This window comes from Stenella coeruleoalba (assembly GCF_951394435.1).
Source record: "Stenella coeruleoalba genome assembly, chromosome: 5".
NCBI classification, from domain to species: domain Eukaryota; kingdom Metazoa; phylum Chordata; class Mammalia; order Artiodactyla; family Delphinidae; genus Stenella; species Stenella coeruleoalba.
The window spans coordinates 13493107-13515254 of NC_137150.1; the positions used below are offsets into that span (position 1 = coordinate 13493107).

General features: G+C 39.9%; 1 long non-coding RNA gene across 6 annotated transcripts in view; it reads right to left on the reverse strand.

Moving 5' to 3' along the window:
• LOC307186607 overlaps positions 1-22148 on the reverse strand; it is an 84733-nt gene that overhangs the window by 9755 nt on the left and 52830 nt on the right. The gene's annotated exons all lie outside the window — the stretch shown is intronic.

The window sequence follows — 22148 nt, forward strand, 5'->3', positions numbered from 1 at the left end:
TTGGGGAAAAAAACAAGCATGAAGTTTTTGCTGATTTGACCAACTTCACAGGGAGTGAAATAGCTTCACTCTTTGTATATAATAAAATTCCCTCATCTATCTGGATCCTCCACTCTACCTCACTTTGTGTGAGGGATATTGGACACTAATTTCTGTCTGGTCCCCTCAACAAGGATCACGGCCGTATGTCTCACTTTATCACCAGTCTCTATGCCCAGGAACGGCCAGATCCCTGCTCCAAAACCAAACCCAGGGGTCAAAGCTCTGCTCCCTATGGACAGGTAGCCTAGGTGTTGGCTGCCTCCCTTCCCCAAACTCCTTGCATTACCTGTGAGTCTATTTCTTGTGGACACAGAAGAGTAACTCTGAGGATAAAACTAAGATCCTGAAAAACAAATAAACAAAAACCTAAGATCCTGGAGAGCAGAGTCAAGAGCCTCGGAATTAATATTCCCAGATAGTAGCACTGAGCTCTAATAAGAAACTAGTCACATGTGCCTTGATGGATTTCAGAATTGCAAAGGCTCAGTGGCTGCTGTGTGCATCCTGTTTTCCATCTTTTTTAATGGGACTGTCTGTTGCAGTTACCCCATGCCTGTCCCACCACAGTGGGACAGATAATCTCTTCTGTTCACAGGTCTTCAGATTGAGAAAAATGGTACCCAAGGACCTGGATTTGAGGAAACCAGGGAGCCTCATTTGCACCTAGACATTGAGGCTGAACCTGATTTCATAATGGAGTGAGACTTTTGTAGGGGCTGGCAAGGATTAAATGTTTTTTGCATATGGGAAGAAGGCAAACAATTGTGGTCAGAGGATAGATTTTGTTTCAAAACATGACCTCAAATTTCTTTATCACTTCTCCCATTGAAAAGTGGTGTCTATGTCCCCTTCACTGGATTCTAATAAGGGGCTTGGACTTCTACAACTAGGAGAGTATGGCGGAAGTAATGCTGTGTTACACCCAAGGTTAGGTCAGAAAGAGATATGTAGCTTCCACCTGCTTCTCTTGGCATTCTTGCTCTTGAATCCCAGCCACCATGCAAGGAGGAAGCCCAAGCTGCCATATTGAAAGGTCATGTGTAGGTATTCAGGCCAGCAGCCCGAGCTAAAGTCCAACAAGACAGGTGAGTGAACAAATATTTAGGTCATTCTAGCCCTAGCTGTCAAGTCATCTTCAGCCTTCAAATCCTCTCAGCTGAGGCCCCAGACAATGTGGACAAGAGACAAGCCATCTCACACAGAATTCATGAGCATAATAAATTTTGTTTTATACCATTAACTTTGGGATGGTTTATTTTTCTGCAGTACATAACTGGAACCACCTATCTATATTTGCCATTACTATTGTAGCTGCTGGGGCATTCCACCACTTCGTGCTTCAAGCAGGATTGGAATTTGCAGTGCCCTTGGGTCCTGTTCCTTTCCTGTCTTGCTGACTATCTCCAACCACCATCACAACATATGAAGCTAAGATCCAGACCCTGTTCCTCCCCTTACTGGCTCTGATTTGACATGTTAAACTGCACTGCCTTATGGATGAAACCCAAGATAGCACAAACACAGTGGTGAGTAACATGATTATGAGTAGGCAGTAAATAAGGCAAAGGGAGACAGAGTCTAATAGTTGACACTTGGCAATATGGTATTATGAGCTGAGCCTGAGACCTCTGAATTTTTTGTTTTGTTTTTACTTACCCTGGTACCTATATCTAGAAAGTTACACTACATCTCCAGTTTCCATTTCATCCAGGACAAGGACCAGTGGCCAGTAGATGGTGAGCTTCTGGCAAATCTCCAGCTCCACTTGGCAGAACTCCAAGCCAGATACCATTGCCTCAGACTCCTCTAGACAAGCCAGGATTTCCCATGAGGGAAAGAGTGCAGCTAGGAGCAATACTTTCTCACACTTTCAAATTTCCTGGTCAGCACCCACCACCCCTTCTACACATTCAGTCTCAGTCTCCTTTGGGTCTGAGATATCAAGGCTTCAAGGAAAGTGAGATGTTCTCCTCCCAAAATGGGATCTGGCACACAGCCCTGTGTCTCATTATGCCAGTCTATTACTGAATCAGCTCTTTTTACTGAAAAGCCACGTGTCACACATGTACTACAGTAGTCCTCAAATTAATAACAATGCCAAAAAGAAGACCTAGGGTTGGGGGAAGGCTGTGGATTAATGAAATAACCACTAGATTCACTAGATTGCCAGCTGATAAGGCATGTGGCAGCAACTCCTTCCCACTGTCCTGACATCTTGGACATCGTAATCTAGAAGGCATCTGTGGGGGGCAATGTGGCAACCCAGCAGAGAGTCATGAGACCAGGGAGGAAAAGTGGAAATGGCGAGACAGTGGATCCTGCATCCGAGAGCTGATTCTTCAGGTTGACATTGTTGGCATAGAGATTTTAAATGAAACTTGGTAAAGGCCAGGTTAGTTGACCATAGTCTGAGCCCTTGGCATCCACAAGGTCTTGGGTTTTTGTTTCTTTGCCCTCACTGATGTTCCCTTACTTCCCAAGAACTTCAAAAGAAGCTTAGGCAGTTGGGGGAGGAAGAGAGTGGGAGATCAAGGAGAATTTAAGTCCTAGATCTAAACTTTGAAACCCTAAAATATTGTCCGTTATAAAAAGATGTCCCACTTCCAAGAACCCAGTTCTGTAAATAGTTTTCAGAAGTCAGGAGACTCACCGAGACTGAACTTGGCTGACAAAGTTTCACTTGCCTCTTCCATATTTCATAGTGCCACCCTCTATGGTTTTCAATCTCTAAAATTCTAAATTAATGTGGACATCTGCTTCTAGCAAATATAGTCAGAGCTGTCCTACCACCAACAATGTGCACTCATAAAACCAAAGAAAGAAAAAGAAGGAGTAAACAAGAACAACTCAGCACAACTTCCAGGAACCAGAACCTTTCCCAACTAACAGTCTTGCATCAGCCCCATCCTGCCTCCTCCCACTGTGTCTCAATCTAATGTCATAATTCAACTGCAAATATACTTAATAGGAAACATCAGTCCCAGTCCTATTTGTTTGGTAATCACTCAAAAACCACCGAGGTTTGGTCAGAATAGAAAAGAAAAACAATGAAAACTATGTGAACACACACTACACTCAAGGATTCTGTACACCCCCAACCATTTCAGCCACACAAGCTTCTAATGAGGAGAATATAACTCCTTCTGTGCAAGCTGGTACCTGGCTGCTGGCCTGATGGTCATCAGGTCTCCCTGACTTGGCTTCCACTCTAGGCCAGAGTTGTCCATTGGAAATGTAACGCAGGCCACAAATGCAAGCAAAATTTTTAATTTCTTGTAACCACATTTAAAAAGTAAAAAGAGGTGACATTAATTTTCATAATACATTTTAATTTGATATATGAAAATATCATTTCAATATGTAATCAGTATGTAGCAACACGTGGCTGGTATGCTGATAAGCTTGTCCTTATTTTTATGACTAAATATGTTTCTTTCTAAGAGAAATTGCCTGTCCTGGGTTAGGCTGCTGAAACGGGAACTGAAAGTGGAAGTTCCCTGGAAGTGAGCTTGCCATGTAAAATACAAGACACCTAGTTAAATTTGAATTTCAGATAAACAACAGCTAATTTTTTAGTATAACTGCATCCCAAATATTGCATACGACATACTTGTTTTTCTAAATTGTGGTATAGTTGCTTTACAATGTTGTACTAGCTCCTGCTTCACAGTGAAGTGAACCAGCCATATGTATACACATATCCCCTCCCATTTGCATTGACCTCCCATTCCAGGTCACCACAGAGTACCACAGAGTAGAGTTCCCCATGCTATACAGCAGGGCATAGGACATACTTATCTGCATTTCAATTTGGTAAATCTAGCAACCTGTAAAGCATTATTAGAATTGAGTCCTTCTTTAGCTAAAAGGGAGTATGTACATGTTGAATAAACATAACTCTCTCCCACCAAGGCCACAATTAAGGTAATGGGAGGGGGACATATCATCAGGTGGCCAGTAGAAGTATGAAGGGCCAAGATGTGTTCTACCTTGGCCCAGCATAGACAGGAAGGTACTGGCAATCTCACAAAAGAAAGAAGGAGGAAATGGAGGCACAGGGAGAAAATATGGCTGGTACTTGGGGCAGCAGAAGGTGAAGATGCCCCAGGTAGTCAGAGCAGGCCTGCTGGGAAGCATTGCTTTCAGGGTGAGAAACACCCTTTTCAAGGATGAGTAATGAGGGCACCTGCAGGAAGGTGCACAGGCTGAGCAGCAGGGGTCACTGATGCCTCTGCAGCCCACTCCTCTCCACCCTGTTTTCTCTTCTTCCCTTTCCATGAATTTTACAAACTTTCTGTATATCCCATAAGAATAAGCATTTTGCAAGATCTTGATCTTAATGTGGCATCTGCAGCTTTCCAATTCGCTATGGATTTCCTTTACTAATAAAGTTATCTTTTTATTTTATGTGCTAAGAGTACTCGCAATCGGTGAGGAGGGAGAAGCATTGAGTTTTTTCAATTCATTAGATATTCCTTTGTGTGCTCAAAGTGAGAAGGATGAAACATGCCCCCCAGTTTTTAAAATTCCTAACAATTCCAAAGCAGTAACCTGGTTAAAGCTAAGGGACATGGGGATTACAGAACTTTTGGGGAGATGTGTTTTCAGTTGGCTAGGTGTTGAAGACCTGTAAGCCTCAAAGGTAAGATCCAGAGTGTCTGATACAGTAGGTCAGGGTAGGACTTGAGAATCTGCATTTTTAACCATTTCCCAGGTGATGCTAACACTGCTGGTCCAGAGACCACACTTTGAGAACAACTGCCTTAGACAATGAGAGAGTTCCCATGGAGATTTAAACAGCACCTGTTGAGACTTTTTATTCTGTTCTATAGTTACAGTTTCCTCAAATTGGAAACCCAGAGAATATAGACTGCATCAGCAGTGGTCCCGCAGAGCCAGTGGCCTCTGTTAATGGTACAGTTGGATGATGTGGGTTTTCACATCATGAGTCAGTTTATTTGGCGCTCTGGAGGTTGGAGGAGGAAGTGTCTCAAAGGTCATTCTTTGCGAACAGATATCCCAAGCTAGACATTTGTTACTTCTTGTTTCAATACTGCCCCTTCCACTCTCCATCATCCATTGTGCTTCCTTCTAATGAGCCCTTAAATTCCCTAGTCTGTCCCTCTGCCTCAGCTTACACTCAATCCTAGTCTGTGTCACAGAAGGGGTATTTTCCCTAGCCTTCCTCTAGGAAGCCTTCCTCTAGGAATTTTTGGCATCCAAAAATTCACATTCAGATGTAGGAAGCCTTTCATGCTTTTTTCCTGAGCATGGTGGTGGGGAGACCCACTTGGTAGTGATATCTTCTGTTCCCTGGGCTTAGTAGTTACATTCCTGTCCAGAAGGAGAGAGCATCACTCATATCCGCCCCAGAAAAATGAGGAAGATGGAACTCTGCATAAGGGCAATAACAGTAAGACTCGGTGAGATTTTTCAGCACTGAAAAAAGGCATTTCCATTTTCTAACCTCTCCTGAGGCTATACCTTTTTCTCCATCAGCTTACCCACATCCATCCAGCAGGCTTCTGGGAGGCCAGCCTATTCTGCATTCTTCTCCAGCAACTTCATCCCTTTAGAACTCTCTCCAAGATGTCCTGTCTACCCAGGTCCCCCTTGCCCTTCCTCCCAAAAGGAACAAACACTTTTCATTTAAGAACTTAATAACTAAATTAAATGGAGTTATAAGGAATTTCCAGGATCAAACAAAAAGAAGCCACAGAGGTTCAAAACACCTGACCACACTCTCCCAGCCTTTGTTTCTATTCTGTTCCAAGGAACAAAGATACTCTCTCTGATCTTTTAATCCCCAGGGATACAGAACATCAAACCACACCAGCCATGTCATGCCCTTCCCTTGTCTACAGGAGCCAGTCTTCCATGAAAATCACTTGATGCAGAGCCCTTCATTTTGATCAGAAAGGAAGTCTAGGGCAGACCAATAATGGTGAACTACAGTTGACAGTGAGCTGCTTCCTTATCTCAAGTGGGAACATTCTTCAGGGGAACCTAAAGGGGTCTTTGAGAGCCATGGAGAAGAGCTTACTGGCTGCCACAGAGGCTTTGGTTTCCACTCAGTCTCTGCTTGGTGTTTTGCCCAAAGCTGTGGCTAGACAAACCCTATACTTGTGCCCAATTATAGAACTAAAAAAATTATTGCTAATAAATGTGTTGCAATAAAAAAGAATCTTAAAATGCAAGCAGTTATTTTCCTCTCAGCCAGTATTCTTCATGAGGTCAGCCCATTTCCACACGTAGTGACTAATTTCTGGAATCCTTTTGCCATTTGCTTTAGATGTAATTTTCTCTGGATATAGAAAATCAAAACTAATATTATCTTTGCATATCCTTTTTCTTCTTTTGAAAGGGAAATACTTTGTGAGCTGACCTCTTCTTCCTCTATTTCACTGTTCTGATAAACTAGTACATATTTCTCAAACTGTGGTCAATGGGATCACCTGCATCAGAAATAACTGGGATGAAAAAAATAATAACTGGGACTTTCAGTAAAAATGCAAACTCTTTACCTCATGCCAAACTTACAGGGGTGGGGAAGGGACTTGCCCAGGGAATCTTTATTTCTAATAAGCTTCTTAGAAGATTCTTCTGCTTGCTGAATTTTGAGATCCACCACAATAGGTACAGATTATATTTATCCTGCAGGTATTTAATAGGCACCAATTTACCTGGAAGGCAGTTAGGGGGCAGGGGGTGTGTGACAAAACTACCTGACCTCTGGGGCTCCACTTCCTCTGCTGGTGTAATTATGGTGAAAAGCACAACTTTATCTAGATTGGATTCAAGAAGGGTCAAAGAAGACCCTTTTGTATTTTCCCAATACAGTTTACCCTGTCTTGCCTCTTCCCCACTTCCCTAGTTTAGTGTGCCATTATCCCCAATTCATTCAACATCTTATTCTCTTTCATGTTTTGATTCAGTAGTCATGTTACTATTTTCTTGTTACCAAACTTACATCTCCAAACGACTGCTTCCCAGTTAATACACAGAGTCTGTGACAATAACTCAGCTGGTGTTCCTAATCCCACCAACCTAACCCATCTTCCAATTTAGCAATAGCAAAGCTTAAATTATTGATATTTAGGGACACAGCTCACCATTTACACTTTAGACCAGAAACCAGTTTGTTTATTCCTTTTTACAATGGCCTGGGATGAACTGAAAATCATCCTAGATCTTTATTTCTCCAATTAGACTAACATAATGCCTGTTCCCTCATGTACTTCAAATACCAATTTTCTCCCACCTTCAAGGTAAAGATAGTTTATTAAACCTTCTTTGTGCTGACTCTATACGTCAAACACGCTTCAATGGTAACACATATCATACTGCAATATAATATTTGTTTACCTGTATGTTTCCCCTTTTAGAAGATGAACTCCTCTTAGGCAGGAATCTGATCCATGACTTTGCTATCTCTAGTGCTTAACACCTTTCTGACACATAGTGGGCACTCGGTAATGTTTACATGGAACTCAACTAGTCTCAAACTTTTATAGGTAGAGACGTATCTCATTTAATGCTTCCCCATAAAATGCTGATTCGTTACGCCACAGTTCATTTCAGAAATATTATTATATATATATAATATGTATGAATAGTATGCAGTTAGTTTCTGTTTGCATTTGGTCAGACAGCTGCTGGAGTCTAGAGCAACACTGTCTAACAGGAGTTTCTATAATGATGGAAATATTCTATGTCTATATTGTCCTGGATTCCAGATTCCTAGAACACCACCCTGTTACCTCACTATCAACCAATCAGAAGAAAGTCACACACCCTGTAGCCCTCACTGTAAAAGTTGCCTTTAAAAGTTCTTCCCTGATTAGTGTACACATGTGAGTCCCAATCTCCCAATTCACCACACCCCACCCCCACCCCCCATCACCTTCCCCCATTGGTGTCCATACGTTTGTTCTCTACATCTGTGTCTCAATTTCTGCCCTGCAAACCTGTTCATCTGTACCATTTTTCTAGGTTCCACACATATGCGTTAATATACAATATTTGCTTTTCTCTTTCTGACTTACTTCACTCTATATGACAGTCTCTAGATCCATCCACATCTCTACAAATAACCCAGTTTCATTCCTTTTTATGGCTGAGTAATAATCCATTGTATATTTGTACCACACCTTCTTCATCCAGTCATCTGTCGATGAGCATGTAGGTTGCCTCCATGACCTGTCTATTGTAAATAGTGCTGCAATGAACATTGGGATGCATGTGTCTTTTTGAATTATGGTTTTCTCTGGGTATGTGCCCAGTAGTGGGATTGCTGGGTCATATGGTAGTTCTATTTTTAGTTTTTTAAGGAACCTCCATACAGTTCTCCATAGTGGCTGTATCAATTTACATTCTCACCAACAGTGCAAGAGGGTTCCCTTTTCTCCACACCCTCTCCTGCATTTGTTATTTGTAGATTTTCTGATGATGCCCATTCTAACTGGTGTGAGGTGATACCTCATTGTAGTTTTGACTTGCATTTCTCTAATAATTAGTGATGTTGAGCAGCTTTTCATGTGCTTCTTGGCCATCTGTATGTCTTCTTTGGAGAAATGTCTATTTAGGTCTTCTGTCCATTTTTGGATTGGGTTGTTTGTTTTTTTAATATTGAGCTGCATGAGCTGTTTATATATTTTGGAGATTAATCCTTTGTCCATTGATTCGTTTGCAAATATTTTCTCCCATTCTGATGATTGTCTTTTCGTCTTGTTTATGGTTTCCTTTGATGTGCAAAAGCTTTTGTTTCATTAGGTCCCATTAGTTTATTTTTGTTTTTATTTCCATTACTCTAGAAGGTGGATCAAAAAAGATTTTGCTGTGATTTATGTCGAGTGTTCTTCCTATGTTTTCCCCTGTTTTATAATGTCCAGGCTTACATTTGGGTCTCTAATCCATTTTGAGTTTATTTTTGTGTATGGTGTTAGGGAGTGTTCTAATTTCATTCTTTTACATGTAGCTGTCCAGTTTTCCCAACACCACTTATTGAAGAAACTGTCTTTTTTCCATTGTATATTCTTGCCTCCTTTATCAAAATTAAGGTGACCATATGTGCGTGTGTTTACCTCTGGGCTTTCTATCCTGTTCCATTGATCTATATTTCTGTTTTTGCACAAGTACTATACTGTCTTCATTACTGTAGCTTTGTAGTATAGTCTGAAGTCAGGGAATCCGATTCCTCCAGCTCCATTTTTCTTTCTCAAGATTGCTTTTGCTAATAAGAACCTGCTGTATAAATAAAATAAAATAAAATAAAATTCTAAATTTCAGAAAAAAATTCTTCCCTGAAAATCATCAGGGACATCATGTATTTTGAACATGAGCCTCCTGTTTGCTTTGCTTTGTCCTTCAATAGACTTTTCTCTGATCCAAACTCCAATGTTTTGGTTTCTTTGACTTCACTGTGCTTTGGGCACATGAACTTGAGTTCAATGACACAGCCACTAGCTACAGTGTGTTTACATGCATGTGTGTGTATGTCTATACACATTGAAAAAAGAGAAAAAGAATGGTATAGAAAGTGATTAAAAAGTAGCAGTGGGCTTCCCTGGTGGCGCAGTGGTTGAGAGTCCACCTGCCGATTCAGGGGACAAGGGTTCATGCCCCGGTCTGGGAAGATCCCATATGCCGCAGAGCGGCTGGGCCTGTGAGCCATGGCCGCTGAGCCTGTGCGTCCAGAGCCTGTGCTCCACAATGGGAGAGGCCACAACAGTGAGAGGCTTGCATACTGCAAAAAAAAAAAAAGTAGCAGTGATTATGTCCATATGTAAAATCACAGGTAGTGTTATTCACCAATTCTATAAGAACTTAAAGCAAATAAATTTTCCACAAAAAGCACACACTAAATAAGAAAAATCATTGTTTTTAAATGTCAGCATGTTCCTAGCCTTCAAGTATTGGGTACATCTTGTAGGGTATGAACTACAAGATAAGTATGTACTTATTGCCATCTTGTTAATTATTTTCTGGATGCTTTTGTTCCTGTTCCTTTCTTCATCTCTTGGTTTCTCCCCATGTGGTTTGATGATTTTCTTTAGTGCTATTTTTAGGTTCTTTTCTCTTTATTTTTTTGTATCTATTATATGTTTTTGATTTGTGGTTACCATGAGGTTCATTTATAACAACCTATTCATATAGCATTCTATTTTGTTTATGGTCAGTTAAATTTGAATGCATTCTAAAAACACTACATTTTTGCTACACCACCTCACTCCCTGTTTCACTTTTTTGACATCATATTTTAAAACTTTTAATTTTGTGTATCTCTTAACTACTTATTGTAGTTATAGTTGATCTGACTACTTTTGTGAGACACAGCAAGGAGGCAGCCATCTGCACCCCAATGAGAGAGGCCGCAGAAGAAACTAACTCTGCAGACAAGTTGATCTTGGACTTACAGCCTCCAGGCCTGTGAGGAAATAAATGTCTGTTGGTTAAGCCACCCAGTCTGTGGTATTGGTCTGGCAAACTAATACAAATACCAACATGACAGTGTGTTTGTGAGGACTGAGTGAGAAAAGTAAAGAGACAAGAGAAAATAGATATCTAAATGGCTGTCTTCCCATTCCTTTCCTGATTAGAAATGATGCATAACCTGCAAGTAGGCTATTTGGGCAGAAGAGAATAAGTTCAATGAGAAGAAAGTATACACACTGACCCTGAGCCACTGAACTCTGGAAAAATATTGCTGTTACAGGTCTTGAATAACCTAAGAAAGATTAAGAAAAAGTAGTGTGGAGATGATTTCAGAAAAATTATTTTCTAATGTCAAAATTATTTATAATAGAATTTGTGTGAACGTCCAATCTGTTGATTTGCTAGGGTCTGTCAAAAAAGAAAAGAAAGAAGGAGGGAAGGAGGAAGGGAGGGAAGAAAGAAAGATAAGAAAATATGCAAGTATGCTATTTTTTTCCTGCAGATGAAGCAATCATAACTTTCAAATTAACTGGTGTGTCTGAATCAACACTCTGGACCCCCAAACCCATGAATTTTTCAATATGACCCATTCCATTTCTGCAAAAATTGCTTTGTTGTCAATAAATGAATCACACATTCATTTATCCATGAACATTCAGTGAGTACTAACAGCTGACCAGTTCTTGTGTTAAGTTCTGTACCTGTGATTTAGGCATGGAAAGTCTATATTTCATTCTCTTCCCAACCTTGTGATTCCAAAATTAGAAGCAGGCCCATCAGCTGCTCAGTGCTTAGTTCTTTGAAGTAACTGAGTGGACAAGTGTTTCATTTCTTAAGTCACTCTGTCGATTTTAGCCTTTCCGATTTTCCTCCCCATAAGACAGTTTCCATGGATCACCCACAGATGGCACTAGCTCACTATGATGAAACAGTTTCTTAAAAATATAAAACTTTTTACCATGGAATTTGTTAAACACACACAAAAGTAGAGATGATATAATGAACTCGCATGTACCCATCACCCAATGTCAACAATTATCAACAAGTGGCCAATCTTGTTTACCTACCTCATCTATTTACCCCACCCTCTGGATGATGCAGAATGAAATCTCAGACATATAATTTCATCTATAAATGTTTTAGTATGTATCAATAAAAGGTAAAGGCGAGATGAGCACCTTGACTGCAATCTATCAGGATTTTATTTTTGTTTTTTAAACCTCTAAAGTTTAATTCACAAAGAGTTATTTTTTAATGCAGTCATTCAGACTACTGCTTCATTTCAGAGGCTCGCAGCTCTTTGCTTTCTCTTCCTCACTGAACGCTGCCCCCTGCCCCCCATCTCCTTTGTTTCTCTCACTTCTACATATGTGTTCACTCTCTGACCATAAAGTAAAAACTGACTGATTCTGTTAGGCAACTTTCGGTTTTATCGCATCCTTTGTTAACACAAGGAGGAGCACTAAGGAGCAGTTGTATTTCAGACTAAAACTCTAGGTTATTTTTATGGGAAGTTTTCCATTCTAAGGGACTTACTATGTACTCTTCCTAATTAATTGGGTTGTGACTCAATTTCATGCTCCCCCTGACCAATCCTTCAGCCTAGAGAAGGAGCAGAGGCTGGAAAACAGCAGATTTCTGAGAAGAAGTGGTGGAGAGAATCCAGACTTGGAGACAATTGGGTCCCAGCCTTGATCTTGTCACTTGCCCTTGGGACCTTGAGCAAGTCATTCAGCCTCTCTGTGCCTCAGTTTCCTCCTCTGCAGCAGGAGAGTCATAGGACCTTATACCCTGTCCCACATCATCAAAGCAGCAATTAGGGAATGAAAGGGAAAAATTATTTCCACTCACAAAACACTGTATGCACACACAGTTAGGCAACATGCATAGTGGTTCAGAGCAGGGGTTCTGGTGTCAGACAGATCTGGGTGTGAGTCCGAGTTATGTGTGACTAAGCAGGCGGCTTTACCTTTCTGATCCTCAGTTTCAACATCTACAAAGTAAAGATAATTACAGAACCCACATCATAAGGTGATTTAACAGCTTAAAAGGCAGTGAGTGTAAAGCACTTAGCTGGGTGCTTGACACATAGTAGGCAGTCAATCTATGAAAGTTTTCCTACACTTATCACTTCATTTCTAAGCTGAAGGACCCTAGAATTGCAGAAACCAAGTGGTCTCCAGAGAATCCTTCCTAAGAGAAGCGTTTAGGGGTGTCCACACAAGCTCACATCTCTTTCCTGGACCAAATTCACCCCAGAGATTCCCTAAACCTCTCAGCTGGCCCCTTGAATCCTGGCTTTCCCAGGGTCCTTTAGACCATGCCTCATCTCCTCAGAGGGATATATGGTCAGAACCGTAATTCTGGACCTAAAACAAAGGAAAACTGAGCTCCCAGGCTGAAGGCCCAGGAATTCACATTTTTTCCTCAGCCTTCTTTTTATCCCATGGATCATCTCAAGCAGTCATGTCCAGGTATTGCTTAAGGGGAGTGAGTATTTCTCGTGTGTCACAGGTGGTGATGAGTTGATGTCAGTATGCAATGATTCCCTTGCTCCCTAAATGTACTCACCAAAATGTTGATCTTCCATCTCCAAGAAGACTATAGCTGCCTGACTGGGGGTTTCCCCAAGCAATTCATCTCGTTACACTTAAGTGGCAGGAATGTAGGAAGGAGCAGATGCTATAGAATGTGTGCTCTCGTTTCTCACAAAACCTGTGACATTAGCCTTAAGGGAATTAATAGCAATCAAATTTTATTCTCTCATCTGTCATTTTAGAATCAACCACCCACTCAGGAGTAAAATTTTATACTGTTGATGCTCTTCAAATTGGGATCTTAACAAAGAAAAGCCTGCAACAGATGCATGACTACCATGCCCATCATCACTGTGACAAATAAAGACCCAGAAAAGATCTTGTGTGTTGGGCTCACAGTTTCTAAGAAAAGTGGAGTGAAGGAGGCTTTCTTTACAAATTTCCTGTAATGTTCCTTGTAAACAAACTTATACCAATAAATACAAACACCATCTCTCATGACAGCAGCCGAAATTATGAACCACAGCCAGGGCGTTTGCCATTCATACAAAACCTAAATGTGTTAAAGTCAAAGAAACAGCTCCAACATGGAGTCAAAATTGGCTCTTCCCTGTTACACTATGGCCTACAGTGCAAGGTCCAAACCCCTGATCATGGGGTCCGCTCACCAGTCCTCCCCATTCCCAACATTCTATCCCCCCTTGTCTGCCATGATTACAGGGTGGGAATTGTTTACCTGTCTTGCTCATGGGTTAGTGCTCTCAAGGGCTTCTCACATCCATGCTTTTGCTAAAGGAACTATGAGTTTTGCAAGGACCATTGGCCCAAAGTCTAACTGTCTCTCTATCCCTCCTGACAGTTCCATCACTGGCTCATGGGGTTTCCCCTTAAGACTCACAATCAATTAACCATAGGAAGGAAACAGTAAATGCTGCCTTAGATCAGGCCAGAAGGAGGGCTTAGGTTGTCTGCCCACCACTTGGTGGTGCTGTGTGCAGGGATCATATACAAAGTTGCAGACGTACACACAGCCTTTTAGAAAATTTCCCTCTGCAGCACTTACTATTCCATCCTCCATGCCTACCCAGCTAGTATAATACTTTGAAACTCACAATCCAGAGAGAAGGTAAAGTTATGGCACTCTTTACATGTTCAGAAAAGCTAGCAAGAGTCAAGAGTTAGATTAAACATGAGCCACACTCCTGAGGTGATATTCTAAATCCAGTTGATTCCCATGCTCGCAGCCGTTATGTTGTATACATTTACCACAAACACTGAATTACTGAAACCTGAACCACTGCTTCTAGGAGAAACATAGGGTTAGGTTCCTGGGAGCCTATGATCGCAACACTTTTTCATCACCTGGTCAATACATACCCTTGTTTTGAGACAGGCTGAGACCTAGGACCTGGGACCCTTTGCTGCAGTACTTGCAGCTGGACAAATGTCTTCTTGAGCAACAGATACAAAGAAGCTATAAGGGACGAAAAATAACTGTGTGCATGCACAGTTAAGGCAAAGTATGATACAAAAAGGGCAAAAACCTAACTGCTACTTCTCAGGTGCCAGAGCAAAAGCAGGATACCATGCATGATCCCTGCACATCACCAGCAAGAGTTGGGCAGATCACCTAAGCCACCTTAGGCCCAACCCACTGATCTGCCCACCTTCACCCCATTTAAGGAACCAGCTTTCTCCCCACCCTTGGGGAGCAAGCCAGGGTACCTGTTACTCGTTCTTGCTCCTTCATGCTGCAGCATTAGCCCCAATAAAGCCTTGCCTGAATTTGGCCTCATCAATTTCTATTGATTAAAGAGTCCAAGAACCCAGATTGGTAAAAATATGGGCCCTGACCCCAGTAACTTTATCATTAGAGTGATATCTTTCATGGGAATCTTAAGCTCTTTGCCAGCATGATGAAAGGCTAGTAATATTATGTCTATAAAAAAGCTGGAGGAAAAAAAATTCAAGAGTCTGACTTGCTTAGTCTAGACCAGTAATTCTCGAAGTGTGATCTCCAGATTAGCAGCATTATTGTCATTTAGGAGCTTGTTAAAAAGGCAAAATTTTAGGTCCTCACCCCAGGCTGCTGAGTCTGAAACTCTGAGGGTGAGGGTGGGGCAGCAATACAAGTTTTAACAGACTCTTTATGTGATTCTGATGCATGCTCAGGTGTGATTGAGAATCACTGCTCCAGCACAGACCCTTGATATTCAGTGTGCTTCATGGACCAGCAGCATCAGCGTCCCTTGGGAACTTATTCAACATGTAGAGTGTTGGGATCCATTTAAGACCTACTGAATCTGGATTGGCAATTTAGCAAGATTCCCAGGTGATCTGCATGCAAATAACATTTGTGAAGCACTGTCAAGACAGATTGTACCTTGGAGGGCTTGGAGCCAGGGCCAGGTTATGACTCCTTTCACCTCTGACATCAAATCTCTGAAGCACCCTGAGGGGCTGCTCCTTTCCACTGCCCTATGCACTTGTGTGATACTATTACGAACTGGTATTTCGCAAACTTGAACAGTACTAAGATTTCTTACAAAGCAGGCTCAGCTCCTGGCCACAAAGATTGAGGGTGGTGCCAATTTAAACAATTATTTTTCCAGTAGCCAACAGATTGTTATTAAAATTGTTTGGCAGGAGATTTCCCCCTTCTTTAAATATCAATACAATTAAGTTCTTTTGTCTGAAGCAAGGGTAATAAAATTTCCAGTGTAGGTGGGTCAAACTGACTTACAAAATAGTGAGTAATAGGGAAAATCTGGGATTTCTCAGCTTGGTATTACCCTGGTATCAGGAAGAGCCAGAACAGCCAAACATTAGTAAGATACTGGAATTCTTCTGTAAAAGGTTAGTAAGTGGCTGTTGTCCCCATGTCATCCCTGGCCTCCTAGCCTTTCCTTTGGGCTCTCCCTACACTCCATGATCCAGCACCCAACAATGCAAGTATTCCTTCCTGGCACATCCAGAGCTCCCAGGGCCTTAAATGATGTGATCTGAATCTCTTCTGATTTTTTAGTGCTCCTACTTTACCAATTGTTAGATACACTAAAACCTCACTGTTCAAAGAGTCTACATTTGTTAATATGTTTACTTGCTAAAATATATTTTTAATCCCACATCAATACTCATGGTGCTTTAGCAGTTATTTGTGGATGTGTGCAGAGTGGTGGAAATACAACCTTCTGGGCATGTGGATTACCTGCTGATGTTGACCAAAACCATGCTCTACCTTTTCTTGTTTCAGCTCTCATACTATAAACTGTCCTTTTTACAGTTTATTTAGTGGCACATCTTTTGCATTTTTAAATGCTTTTTGTTGGTGTCTCCACTCTTTAAAATGGCCCCAAGTGCTGAAGTGCTATCTAGGGCTCCTAAATGCAGAGGCAGTGATGTGCCTTAAAGAGAAAATGCTGTGTTAGATAAGTTTCCTTCAGGAAACAATTATAATGTTATTGTCCACGAATTCAATGTTAATCAACAATGTGTATTAAATAAGGTGTCTGCAATAAGAAACACACATGAAATTTTGACCTATCTGGGTTCTTGGACTCTTTAATCATTAGAAGTTGATAAGAGGCAAACAGAAATTCAGGCAAAGCTTTATTAAGACTTGTGCTGCAGCATGAACGAGCAAGAACAAGTAACAGGTGCCCTTGCTTGCTCCCCAAGTGTGGAGAGCAAGCTGGTTCCTTAAATGGGGTGAATGTGGGCAAGTCAGTGGGTTGGGTCTGAGGTGGCTTAGGTGATCTGCCCAACTCTTGGTGGTGCTGTGTGCAGGGATCATACGTGGTATCCTGTTTTATTTTCTCTGGCACCTGAGAAGTAGCAGTTGGGTTTTTGCCTTTTTGTATCTTACTGTTCATACTTTGCCCCCACCTGTGCATGCACACAGTTATTTTTAATCCCTTATAGCTTATTTGTATCTGTTGTTCAAGGAGACATTTGTCCAGGTGCAAGCACCACAGTAAAGGGTCCCAGGTCCCAGCCTATCTCAATACTGTATATTCATTTGATACAATATGAATATAGTAAGGATGAATTAATACAATCTGGATTTATGGCAATTAAATAATGAATTTTACTACCTGAGGGGAACTTTCACCATTCTAAATGCTTTCCTTTCAACAGGCACAAAACTAATCACCAGCTGCCAACTCTTCCCCTCAATTGAATTTTACAAATTACACATTATGATTTTTACAAATTTCTTCTAGAAAGAAAAGCACTGGGGGTAGGGGCTGTGGCTTTGTATCCCCTATGCCTAAAACAGGACCTGTCAAAATGTAAATGTTCCATAAATATTTGAGGAAGGAAGGGAGGGAGGGGAGGGGGGGAGCAGAGGGAAGGGGAGGGGGGAGAGGAGGGAAGGGGAGGGGAGGGGGGAGAAGGAGAAACCTATGCCCTTAGTTCAAAGTGTAATTTGCTGTTGATGTGCCTTCCAAATGACTTAACTGAATACCTTTCTAAAGGCAGAATTTTATGTTTCTTTTTAGTTGAGTCTTTATTCTGAATAAAGTTCTTCTGGCAATAAATATACAAATGATTTTTCAATAATAATAATGATAATAAATTTTAAAAGTTGGTGTGTTACAATGCCTATCATTCTTAATTCCCTCTGCTTCAATCCACAACACAATATGAAGATTTGAGGAACCTCTTCTGGGAGAACTTTATTTAAATTTCAGAGGAAAATGTCCTCCTGGCTAATATGACTGAAACTCCCTGCCAATTTGTGAGTGGAAATTCATAGGCTTTGGAATAACAATGACCTGGGTTTCAAGTTCTGGTTCTGCTGCTTACTATCCTTGTGATCTTGGACAAACTACTTAACCTCTCTGAGCCTTCTTTCCTCATTTGTAAAATGAGGATATAAATCCTATCTCTTGGGATTAGTGTCAGGATTCAAAGAGACACCGGTATGAGTGTAGTTTCTCCTTTGTTTGAGTGTTGTTTTAAGGTGAGTTTGAGGTTAGCAGTACTCCCTATAAACAAGTCTGGTGAAGGGGCCTTTTTTAAGTGAAGATTAATCCAAGAGTCAATTCCCTTCAGTTTCACTGTGCACGAGCTAGTTAAGAGTACATGACAAGAGTCCTTTCACCTAGGTTGGAGATAGTCCTTTAAATTACATATTTTCCAGTATGCATAATCCCCTGGTTGCAGGTCATGGGGCAGCTGATCTCCATCCAAAGACAGCTTACTGAGATAAGCTTAAGAAACAAACTTAAAGTGTTCTTTTAATAATTCAATTAAACTTTACATTAATATAACATAACAACAAGGAACTATCTGGGAAGTGAGTCTTAGTAAATACAGAACTCAGCTAACAAAACTGAAATTTAATATTCATTTAAACATAATCATTTTCTCTCTAAATTTACCCTCATGTCTACCAAATATAGCCAAATTAAGACTAATTTGTTTGCAAAATAAGTCTGGTCTCAATAAACTTGACCTGATGATTCATACAAGTGTAATTGATAATATACGATTTTCTTTTTGGTTTTGCTAAAACTTTTATGAGTCTCAGGCTGAACTTTTAAAAGACCGCTCAGGGCTATGAAAGTCACACCAATGGCTTGTCACAGATTTTGCCTAACAGATTTAGGTGAATTCCTCCCTTTTCAAGGTCCACCAAGTACCTTGAGATTCTTCTACCTATTAAGAGTTGGCCTTCTTAATTTATCTGATAAACTTTCTGGGAACCTAAGAGTTTCCAATCTCTGGAGGGATCAGATAAAGAAAAAAGATAAATGTTTCAATTCTCTTTACAAATGTATAATTTACCAAATTACTGTAAGTCATAATTAGCTTGAGAAGAAGGGTTTCTTTATACCTGGAAAACACAGTTTTTTAAGACAGTAATATTTCAGATAGAAACCAGAAAATTATAATTATATTCACCAGTTCACTCAGTCCTATGTAACTAATCCATTTTGGTAACAGTTTATGAAGCCATCAAATTTCCCGTTAGAATTCTTTAATTTCTTACCCAGTTTCAGCATTATGATCTGAAAGTCAGAAACATATTTATCCAAAAGTTCTTTCTATAAATCTTCTGGAAGAGGAAGGATCTTTGCAAAGGCATCAGAGTACAACCATAGCTGTCTATTATGACAAAAAAACTTAAGAAGGCATGGTTTAGTAGTAAGGTAGATAGCTAGTGGGAAGCAGCCGCATGGCACAGGGATATTGGCTCGGTGCTTTGTGACAGCCTGGAGGGGTGGGATAGGGAGGGTGGGAGGGAGGGAGACGCAAGAGGGAAGACATATGGGAACATATGTTTATGTATGACTGATTCACTTTGTTATAAAGCAGAAACTACCACACCATTGTAAAGCAATTATACCCCAATAAAGATGTTAAAAAAAAAAAAGAAGGCATGGTTTAAAAAACCTGATTACAACACAATTGACAAAGAAACTTCATTACTGCTGTGAAATATAACACTTCAAGATAATAACCAGAATTATGATTGATAACATTTTCCCAGGACATATCAGAATTTTAGGAATTCCGTATAATTTCTAGAATATGTAATTAATAACATTTACCATACAATATAAACTAAGAAGATTTATTACTCATTTGACAATACTTCCCATGTAATTAAACATACCAAATGAACCTAGTTAGTCTAATATCTCTCTTTGGGGTGTTTCAGGGGCCCTTTGAAGCATCCCAAAATTAGCTAGAGATCAAAGAAATATCATTACAATTTAATTTGATTTGGGATGTTTTGTCAACAAAATATCAAAAAGAATTTAGAACAGTCAGATAGGATCACAGGTCACTGTGAAACAGTAGTTATTCACTTAGCCAAAGTGACAATAAAAATTTCAAAGACAAATACAGAACAGATAACTTAAAATGTAAATAAACGTAAAATCTGTTAACAAAGGCAGTTCAACATTTTAAGAAAACTTGTCCTCTTTAACAGAGAGAAAAGTCCAATTCAATTTTTGCACCAGCCAGCTTTTAAATGTTATTTGCTCAATTAAATTTATTCTAAACTTAGTCAGTCCTGACCATGCACAATCTCTTTTCTCAGGGTCCACTTCCCGCAAGGCTTCCGTCACTTTCTGTATCCATGTGAGTTTCTCCCTTATTTTTTTTCCATCCAGAAACAACCAGCTCTAAGACAACTTACTTTCTTTTCCCTTAATAAGATGCAATTCCATTCCTCATACATTCTTTACTGAAAACATGCATCTTACATTCCTACTGTATACTGAAATATTTCCCTTATTATTTCAAGTAGCTTTAATTACATATTTAAATTAGAATCCTCATTTCTTAAAAACCTTAATTTCTAGTGAAAACTAAGAAGTAAGCAATTATGAACTGTCTTTTACATTAGCATTCTGTAGATTGGTGAACATAAATACCGGTAATAATTTCTTTAAAAATGGGCATTTTTATAGAAAATATCTCAGTGTGGCACCAAACATATTTACTAATAGTTCTAAATCTTTACTTTCTCTGTAAAAGGAAGCCAATGTCAGTAATTAATGTCTCAGTATCTTATTTTATTTGGAAATGACCTAGATATTCAATACACTTTCATCATGTAACTTCATTTAACAAAACTCTAAAATTTCAAGTTGCCAAATATATAGACAGATTATTTTTAAGTAGATATTCCTAAAAGAATTATTCCTAAAGTGTTCACCCAAAGCTCTCATCTCATTTACATTTAATTTAATTTACTTATAAAAACTTTCATCATACCATGGTATTTATTTATTCATTTATTTGCTGACAAATATGCAACAGTTATAAGAGGATCATAAGTCACTGTGAAACAACAGTTATTCACTTAGTGAAGGTAACTATACAGTAAAAGATTTCAAAGGCAAACACAGAACAGATGACAAAGCTAATAAAGATTTTATTTGACTTCTATTAAACCTAGGTACATTAAAGGTATTATACTTAATATTGATGACTCTAAAGATATATCTATATGTGTCTTTTTAATTTAATTTATTTATTCTTTTATATAGCAGGTTCTCATTAGTTATCCATTTTATATATATTAGTATATATAGGTCAATCTCCCAATTCATCACACCACCACCACCATCCACCACCACTTGCCCCCCTTGGTGTCCATATGTTTGTTCTCTACATCTGTGTCTCAATTTCTGCGCTGCAAACCAGTTCATCTGTACCATTTTTCTAGGTTCCACATATATGCATTAATATATGATATTGGTTTTTCTCTTTCTGACTTACTTCATTCAGTATGGCAGTCTCTAGATCCATCCACGTCTCTACAAAAGACCCAATTTTGTTCCTTTTTATGGCTGAGCAATATTCCATTGTATATATGTAACACTTCTTCTTTATCCATTCATCTGTTGATAGGCATTTAGGTTGCTTCTATGATCTGGCTATTGTAAATAGTGCTGCAATGAACATTGGGGTGCTTGTGTCTTTTTGAATTATGGTTTTCTCTGGGTATAGGCTTAGTAGTGGGATTGCTGGGTCATATGGTAATTCTATTTTTAGGTTGTTTTTTTTGTTTGTGTGGTACGTGGACTCTCACTGTTGTGGCCTCTCCCATTGCAGAGCACAGGCTCTGGAGGCACAGGCCCAGTGGCCATGGCTCATAGGCCCAGCCACTCAGAGGCATGTGGGATCCTCCCGGACCAGGGCACAAACCCGTGTCCCCTGCATCGGCAGGCGGACTCTCAACCACTGCACCACCAGGGAAGCCTCTATTTTTAGTTTTTTAAGGAACCTCCATACTCTTCTCCATAGTGGCTGTATCAATTTACATTCTCACCAACAGTGCAAGAGGGTTCGCTTTTCTCCACACTCTCTCAAACATTTGTTGTTCATAGATTTTCTGATGATGCCCAATCTAACTGGTGTGAGATGATATCTCACTGTAGTTTTAATTTGTATTTCTCTAATGATTAATGAGGTTGAGCATTCTTTCATGTGTTTGCTGGCAATCTGTATATCTTCTTTGGAGAAAAATCTATTTAGGTCTTCTGCCCATTTTTGGATTGCGTTGTTTGTTTTTTTAATATTGAGCTGCATGAGCTGTTTATATATTTTGGAGATTAATCCTTTGTCCGTTGATTCATCTGCAAATATTTTCTCCCATTTTGACTGTTG